The 7,580-nt window shown below is 37.3% G+C and overlaps 1 long non-coding RNA gene across 1 annotated transcript; it reads right to left on the bottom strand.

Moving 5' to 3' along the window:
• Positions 1-1,890: 1,890 nt before the first annotated feature.
• Positions 1,891-6,536, bottom strand: LOC143654813 (uncharacterized). The gene is made up of 3 exons (XR_013161980.1): positions 6,407-6,536; positions 3,625-3,705; positions 1,891-2,179 (listed from the first exon to the last, which is right to left on the bottom strand). It is a non-coding gene; the product is annotated as an uncharacterized LOC143654813 (long non-coding RNA).
• Between the last annotated feature and the right edge of the window lie 1,044 nt (positions 6,537-7,580).

Genomic DNA, 7,580 nt, shown 5'->3' with positions numbered 1-7,580 from the left:
AATCACTGGAGATTTTCGCAGGGTGCATCCCTAAGAAAAAGGAGGAACTTCTCCCCACTCTAGCCACCTTGAACCTTAGAAAATCTTAAGATAGGGAATTTACCTGGCAAGACCTGTCCTTTAGAAAGAGTATTCTGGCAATGGTGTAAACTGGATTGAAAGAAAGAGGAACTCTGCAGAAGTGGGAAAAATCTGCAAGGAAGTTCTTTTGATAACACAAATGGAATCAAAGAGAAAAGAAGATGGATTGCAGAGGTGTGTTGTTTCCATAACAAACTTCTAAAGGCTATTGTTAAAAGAACTTTGCTAATGCATCATTGGCAAAACCGCCAATGAGTGATTGAGGATTACGAGGCCTTCATAGTCACAAGTACATGATGGCATGAGAACAACCAAGATGCATAAGGAGAAAGAGTGAAATTTTGAGATCTAGAACAAACTTGGATACAGGATCTTTTCAATACGCTTTATGCAGAAGAATTCTAGATCAGAAACTTGTAGATTTGAGGTTTAAAGAAATAAGCATCAACTAACCAGGAGAAGTGAGATGTACATTCTCTAGCCCTATGACCTGAGGCTTTAGATAGCAGAAAGTGCTCTTTTGTTCTTTTTTTGTATCCCCACATTTTGGGCACTCAAAGAATGTTTCAAAAAGGCAATCCATAAATAATGCCCACAATGACTGGGCCCAATGCTATGTTTGAGCATCCTTTCCTTCTGGCTGATAAGCAATTTCATTATCTCACATATTTTATGCTTGTTAATTTAGGTGACCAAAGTGCCAGGTAATCTTAGCTTGTTATATAAAACACTCGTCAATGAAGATTTATGAGTCAGGGCAGGTTCAAATTTGTTTAATATTCATTCTCACTTTTTTTCTTGGCCATCAAGTAGCATTTTCCTTTCTTTCATCATATTTTTAAATCTCATTAAAACATATTTCTTAGAATTTAAGAACCTACTTCTAGTGACCTACAAGTTTTATTACATGAAATAAAGAGGAGAGACAAGAATTATGTACAAGAACAAAAAAGAATGTTTGTTTAGTGAATCAGAAACAAATAGGGAAAATAGAGACCATGGAAAATAGATTAGCATTTTTATAATATGAACAATGTTGTACATATTTCTGCCACCTTGACAAATGACCTTTAAAATTTGCCAATAGTCTTCCCAAATTGCTAAATTGATTGTAATTTACTAGGCAAGTAACAAAAAAATTAACATTTTGTAATGCTTGTTTGAAGGAAAAAAGAAAAGAAAATTGAAAATGCTATACAGGTCAGAGCATTCCCAGCATAAAAGAAACAGCCAAGGAGGGGAAAATATATTGTGTCTATTTCTAGCCACCTGACCTGAAAAGAACTGGTTTACAATTTCTTTGAACAAAAATGAAAACTAAAATCTTGTGTTCTTCTGTTCATACACAAATGCTAAATTAATCATCTGTATGTGAAGTCAGGAAACGTATGTAATTTGTAGAGAAGAAAATATGCTGTGTGATTGAATTAGAATGGAAATTATCTAAATTATTCATTTTCTACATTTTAATATATCTGAAATCTAGGCTCCACTTGCAAATAATCATGGGTTATAATTTATTTGGCACCAGTTTTCCCCCTTTCTTACTGGTGCTTAACACTACTGGATCTTATAATCAATATCTTAGATTCAGTAATGTACAGTGCTTCCATGATTTTCTCAGGTATAAAACTTCTGAAAATATCAGATACAGAGTTAGTTCTTAATTATCACTAATACTAAGGAACTAAGGTTAGACAAACAGATGGAATAGACAAATAATAGACATTCTTTGTTTTGGTCTAGATGTTCAACTTTCTCCTGCAAAACATTTCACCACTAGCAGTAGCAAATTTTGAAGATGTCGATTTTATTTTTGCTTTTGCATTTCTCTAAGCGATGATGCGAGTGTTCGTGAAGCTCTTCACCTCTGGAGTTTTCTGTCCCTACTCTCATGATCTGTCCAAGCATCAGTTTGGATACATCTTCATCTTCCAGATCCAACTCAAGGACTTACAAAACCACTCACATGTGATCATTGAAGACGCTGGCACTTGGCTAAGTTTTCATCTTTGCTCCAGTCATTCTTACTTTCATTGCCACTGCAGATGAATCACCAAACATCTTCTCTCTCATCATGCTCCCTACTCCCTTTGCCCTTTTAATTTAAGTAGAACATATATTATTTCTATTTCATGTATGAAACAGTAGTCATTAACAAGAAATTCAGAGCTTGGCATTCCAATGACATTTATTTTCATCCAAAGCCACACTCATCCAAAGCTATTTCCATCATTTGTGTTCTAGCTCCCATGGTCATTAGAACTTTTCTCTATCCCTTCTGCTTCCTCTTCTCAGGTTTAAATATGGTCTGTTACCTCCACAGTACGTCTCTTGTCAAGTTCTTTAAAAATTGGTCCACCTTTATGGTCTCTACTTCCTTTCTCTCCATTCACTCTACAACTCAACTAAAACATTGCTTCTGCCTACCCACTTCAGGGAAACTGGTTTTGGTCATTTTCTTGAAAATCTCATTGACTATATCTAAAACCCTTGTCTCAATTGATTTAGCACTGCCTTAAAATGCTAGTGTTCTCTGGGAGTTTCTTGTTGTCCTGCTTCTTTCTGACTCTACTTTCCCTAGATAAACTCACCGACTCTAATAACTTCAACTATTAGCTATTTGCTGATAATTTCTAAATATATATCTCCCTTCTTTTGAGCTACAGATCTACTTATCAGCCTATCTAATAAGCAGCTCTTCTTGAATGTCCCCAAAGTATGTCTATGTCCAAAATGAAACTTCCCATATTCTGTCTAAATTTATTTTTAAAATAGTCCCTTTAACTAGGTGGCTGGCTAACTGACTAGATTAATGAAATCCTGTTTCCTACAGGATATTTTATTGCCCTTGACAACTATAGTCCAGACTCCTCTCTATTCTCTGAACTCTTCCTATATACGTAGCATCAATTTTTTTGGGGGGCGGGGGGAGCATAGGCAGGCTCTGGGAATCAAACCTGGGTCTCCAGCTTGGCCGGTCAGAATTCTTGCCACTGAGCCACCACCACCCCAGGAGCAACAATTTTATTCAATGTATAGTGACTATAATTCATTCCAACATTTGATCATTTATGGTCTTACATTATTTTTTAAATGCTTTCTGTGCTGAAATCTTGACTCTCCAATAAAGCATCAATTTTCCTAAAGCTAAGAACAACATTTATTTTCCCCTGTAAAACTAAGTATTTAGTAGATGCTTAATAATTATTTTCTTATAAGAAATGAAATGATGTAGTAATGCCTCAAGGAAAACAAACAATGAACTTGGATAAATCAAATAAATCTGTTCTTGGACAACTGAAGGTCTCACACTGAGATACTGTTTTATGGTATTTGAAGCACAATTGGCCTGAAATCATTTTCTAATTTCTCATAGAAAGTATATACCATCTACGAAGAAAAAGAGTAGAGATTTAGTACATTAATTCATTCATTCATGGCATTCTTTCTTTGTTCACTGAAAAACAAAAATCTTCTGAGCTTCGTCAGTAAGTTATTGGGAAGTATAAAAACTGAGACCCACGAAAGGTTTTCACTTACCTGTGTTCTCCCACTGGCCGTTGTTATGACAACTCAGGTATCTTCACTTCTGGTCCCAGTTTCTTTCCAAACACCATGAAACTTAAAGGCAAAAGACAATCATTGGCCTCAACTGCAATCTGTATAGCAGCCTGTCTTGCAATACTTAGGACATAATAAAAGAAAGAGGGAGCCAATCAATCTCTCTTCTATTAAGGGTTTTTAAAAACTCTATGTACACTGGCTACTTCTCCCAAGTATATTCAGAGGAGAACTACTGTTCTTTGCATTCATTTTCTTGCTAGTACTACCAAGTGATATTTGAGAACTTGGCAATGAAAAGATGTAATCTGTGGTGAAACATTTTAGTAGTATACATATAGCTTCAATTTATTTGAATTGAGAGGACTATAGGGAAGATATTAAGAATATTTAATCCAACTATTTATTGGGTTGGGCCTAAATAACTATTCCATATTTTAAGGACTTTTATAATTTTCTTTGTTATGCTTTCTTTGAGTTGTGGTAAAATCTTTATTAGATCTTACATATTGTTCCAAAATATTCTCCTTTCTATTAAAAGCCATTCGTCTTTTATTTGTTGCACTGATTTTTTGATGTTGCATTTATTTCTCAATAATCACTCCTTAGACTTTCTAGCTGCACTGATTCACTCCTTCAAACACAATAGCAGCATTTTCAAGATTTTACAATAAAGAGCAGATAAGGTTTGAGAGAAAGGATTTGGCAGTGGCTCGTGTCACTTCAGTGTGGACAACTGATACTCCTAACCCTTGTAAATCACAGCACAAGATTTTTCTTGTCCTTGAATGATGCTGTGCATTTCAGGAATTTTCAAATCTATAATAATCACTTCTCAAACTTTCTGTTTCAAGCCACATCCCTTTTAACTGTTATCTATATGAAATATATCATCATCTATATAATTAAGCACTTAAATAGTTTTGATAACTATATATTATGATAGATTATGACCATAACCTTCCTAATATAAACCTTTATTATTTTATTGGTAAGACAAGGTTTATTGATTTATTCAAATGAATACATATCAGTAGTAGTAATAGCTTATCATAATCTCTATTCTAAATTGCAAACTCTTGAAGATAAGGGTTGTTTTATATTTATGTCTGATATATACTGTTTATTTGGTACTAAGATCACTTATTACAATCTCCTTTATGGTGGTAATTAAAGATCAGCCTCTTCTAGATTATATACAGGAATAAGATGATCCATTCCAGCTGGGGAGAAAGGACTGAGTAGGGAAAATGCAAAAGGAACAAATCACAATTATGAGGAAACTGTGGGCCAGCGTAGTGAGAAACTTTGGAGAAAGGGACCTACATTTAGAGAGAACCTCTGACACTGTCGCTATTGAACCGCCTCATCTATAAGAACAACTACCGGAAAATCTACATTATTGTTCAGAGCTTCCACACTTGAATATTTCTATGGGGCTCCAAGATTTAGGAAGGCTGTTCCTTGCCTCTTATATTCCCTCTAGACTATAAGCTCCTTCCAGGTACTACTGTACCTTTTATCAACAAAGCAGCTGTACCTTTTCCAAAGGTCTAGTATCCAGTGTCTGTGAAAAGACACCTGAGGTGAAATGAAAAATAAAAATACCTGACCATTTATGTGGAGACTCTTTTCCCCACAAAAACCAGGTCATCTTGCCATAGCTGTGCTGCTATGAGCATGTACATGTGTGTGCATCATAACAATTTGGAAACATCTAATGAAATTCCAAAAATGTAGGCAATCTCTATCCCACCTGAACCTAAAATAACTTCTCCCTTTCCTTCACCCCCTTTGTGATCTGTTATCCCTCCTCTCCAAGCTTGAATTCCATAGTCAATCATTATAATCACATCCTTTCAAACTCCCTCAATTCCATTGTCTCCTCTTACTTTGCTTGACTAAACAAAAGCCTGTTTAAATCCATCTCCCTGCCTACTCCATGCCTCCACCCACACAGTTAAATGTGGTTCAAGTAAAACACACAGACAAATGAATTTCCTCTGACATTCTTGATCATTACCCTCAAAGGTTTCAGGCTACTGGATGCCTGCACTCTTCTTCATGGCATTCACTTTCTCACTTTTCTCAGGAAACATTTCACCTTTTCTCCTCTCTTCTAGAATTCCAAACACCTCTGCACCCATCCTTGCTCTCAGATGAGGACGGTGCTATCAACTAGGACACCCATAAACTCCCACACATCTATCCTCATTAAAAATCTGTGACCATCCAGTCTTCTTCCAATTATTATGGATGAACTCTTCATGCTCCTCATGAAAGCCCACGCTCTGTGCACTAGATCCATTCCCTTCTAGAACCCTTTCTCAAAAATGTGCTTCAGTGAGCCTCCTTTTTCTCTCTTGATCATTCTCATCAACAGCATACACGAGCTTAAAAATAATCCTCTCTTGATTCTACTTGTCCCTCCACCTACCACCACATTTCTCTGCTCCATTTTACAAACAATCAAACCTTAAAATAATGGCTCCTGTTTGCTATCTTCAACTCGACTCACTCTGTACTCTCTTAAGCCACACCAGTCAGGGTTTTGCCTCTGTCACTCCACTGGAGATCATCTTGTCACGGTTACAGCTGAACTCCATGATGGCAAATCATCTTTGTTCTCTTTTTCTTTGATCTCTCAATAGCATTTGCCTTGAGATACTTTCTCACTTGGCTTCCAAGGTGCTACTTTTTCCTGGTTTTCATCCTATAACATAGGCTGTCTACTGAGTTTCCATTCCCAATTCATCCTCACCTCTGACTCTTAACATTTCTTTGGAGATTTCATTCAGTCACATGGATTTACGTTCCATTTATATTCTGACTCTTAAAATTATATCTCCAGTTCTACTTCTCTTCTGGGAATAACAAACGTCTATATCCAATTCCTAGTGACATCTCAATTTGGAAGTCTAACAGCATCACAAAAGTATCATGTTCAAAACGGAATGTGGTATCCTACCTCTAACCCAAACTGCTCAGCCTGCAGTCTTTCTTAGTTAATAGAGGCCCTGCTTTTCTAATCCTTAGGTGCAAACTCTTGAAGTCCAACTTCATCTTGTGTTGTATTTCCAAATTGTCAATAAATTCTGTCAACTATGCTTTCAAAACATATTCAGAATTTGACCACTTTTTGCCACCTCCACTGCCGCGACCAGCACAGCTCAGTGTCGGGACTGAAAGGAGGCGATGGGGAATTAAGAATGAAAGACAAGAAACAAAGAGATGGTTAAAGCTGGGACCAGGTGGGACGCTGAGCTCTATGGAGACTCTAGAGGTTCAGCACTGTTTATTTTGTAGGGCTGTGAGGTAAGGAAAGTAACAAAAGTGTAACTGAAGAATCGGGAAGGAGGAAGCATGGGCTGAACCATTTGCTTCCCTGTGCTGGTGAGTCAAAAGTTACACCTGTTTCCCAAAGCCTCCCCCCCACCCCAATTCAGGCAGCTTTGCAACACTTTAGTCTTTTCAGGACCTCAGGTGCCTATTCCCACAATGACAGCCTTGCTATATCTCTGCAGCCAGCAGGTGACCTCTGTTTCATCAGCCTCGACACTCCACTCCTACCTCTAGGGTCCAAATCAATGTGATCGATTGCCTGGATTACTGAAGTAGCCTCCTAACTGGTCTTTTTGTTTCCATTTTTGCGCTCCTTCAGTTAATTTTCAGCACAGCATCCAAAGTGATCCTTTTAAAATGTCATATTGATTATCTGCTCAGAAACCTTCCCATGGCTGCCTGCTCTTCACAGAGTAAAGATCAAGACCCACGTGAAAGCTTACAAGGCCCTACAACTCTGCCACATTCTTCTCACCCTCTTGTTGGACCCCATGTGCTACCTTCTTCTATGTTCACAGCTGCTAGAAATGATGAGCTCCTTGTTTTTCCCAAACACAACAGCTATCTGCCTCAGGGCCTTGGCACTGACAGTT

Source organism: Tamandua tetradactyla, chromosome 14, assembly GCF_023851605.1.
Source record: "Tamandua tetradactyla isolate mTamTet1 chromosome 14, mTamTet1.pri, whole genome shotgun sequence".
In the NCBI taxonomy this organism is placed as follows: Eukaryota; Metazoa; Chordata; class Mammalia; order Pilosa; family Myrmecophagidae; genus Tamandua; species Tamandua tetradactyla.
The sequence above is the reverse complement of the archived record's forward strand: the minus strand, read 5'-3'. Positions and strand labels throughout refer to the sequence as shown.